The sequence below is a fragment of the Octopus bimaculoides genome, chromosome 11 (genome assembly GCF_001194135.2).
Source record: "Octopus bimaculoides isolate UCB-OBI-ISO-001 chromosome 11, ASM119413v2, whole genome shotgun sequence".
NCBI classification, from domain to species: domain Eukaryota; kingdom Metazoa; phylum Mollusca; class Cephalopoda; order Octopoda; family Octopodidae; genus Octopus; species Octopus bimaculoides.
The window spans coordinates 18188190-18189380 of NC_068991.1; the positions used below are offsets into that span (position 1 = coordinate 18188190).

At 31.2% G+C, this 1191-nt stretch overlaps 1 protein-coding gene across 5 annotated transcripts in view; it reads right to left on the reverse strand.

The window, feature by feature from the left end:
- The window catches only part of LOC106867463 (RAC-gamma serine/threonine-protein kinase), a 70731-nt gene that overhangs the window by 23964 nt on the left and 45576 nt on the right, over nucleotides 1–1191 (reverse strand). Inside the window, exon 2 of one of the 5 annotated variants that reach the window (XM_052971554.1) lies at nucleotides 104–170. The exons of 3 other annotated variants lie outside the window; for them this stretch is intronic. The gene's annotated coding sequence lies outside the window, so the exon portion shown is untranslated. Of the gene's footprint in view, nucleotides 1–103; nucleotides 171–523; nucleotides 658–1191 lie in introns of those variants that run through there. One more of the 5 variants, XM_052971555.1, reaches the window with a different exon arrangement.

Sequence of the window (1191 nt, forward strand, 5' to 3'; positions counted from 1 at the left end):
TATATATATAAAGCGTTTTGCTTGTTATAGGCTTTCGGCGGCGTCAAATATGCACAGAGCGTGAATTCGCAATTACATATATAAAAAAGAAAATATTACATACATGTCTTCTCTGTCTGAGTTTCTTAATAATACATGGTTGATAAAAAGAGGTACGCGGTTCAATTTCTCTGAAAAGGAGGAGAAACCCCACCCTGTAGCCGCAGAAATTTTATTTTCGTATTTATTGTCATCACACACAAAGCAACGAAGAGGGTGGGTCATTATATGGAATTATCATTATTATTATTATTATTATTATTAATAGTGGTAGTAGTAGTAGTAGTAGTAGTAGTAGTAGTTATTTCCGACAACGTAACAAGGACCTTACTCTCCCATCTCGACTCGGTTTTGTTGTTCCATCTCTCTAATAATGTCCTTTTTATCCTCGTACTCTTGTGGCAAATAACAAATGAGTAAAAAATAAATAATTCATTAAGTAATACCACCACACCGCCACCCTTAAGAAAGGATACAAACGTACATCAGACAAGTCTGCCTGTCTGTCTGTCTCTGTCGCTGTCTCTCTCTCTCTATCTCTTTCTGTCTGTCTCCTTTTCTGATTTTGCGGCCTTGGGCCTAATCATTATTATCAGCAATATAAAAATCAGATATGCGCAGAGTCTAGCTACTGATATACGTACGCGTGTATGTGCGTGTGTACACATACGTATGTACTTTTAAGTAAGTAGACGAAAGAAAAAAGACAAAAAAGCAGTAACGACAAATTATGACTGCTCGAGTATCCCCCCCTCCCCCTACCTTTTTCTCATTCCTTGACACGAATTCTCTCGTTTCCAATTTCTATTTGCCAGTGCGTGTATGTGGTATATATATATAATATATATATATCACATACACGCACACACGTTATATACATTAATATGTATATACACATATCTATATGCATAAACATACAATATATATATATATATATATATATATATACATACACACATTATATACATTAATATATATATATATATATATATATATATATACACATATCTATATGCATAAACATACAATATATATATATACATACGCATATACACGTTATATACATTAATATATATATACACATATCTATATGCATAAACATACAATATATATATTTATATATATATATATATATATATATATATATATATA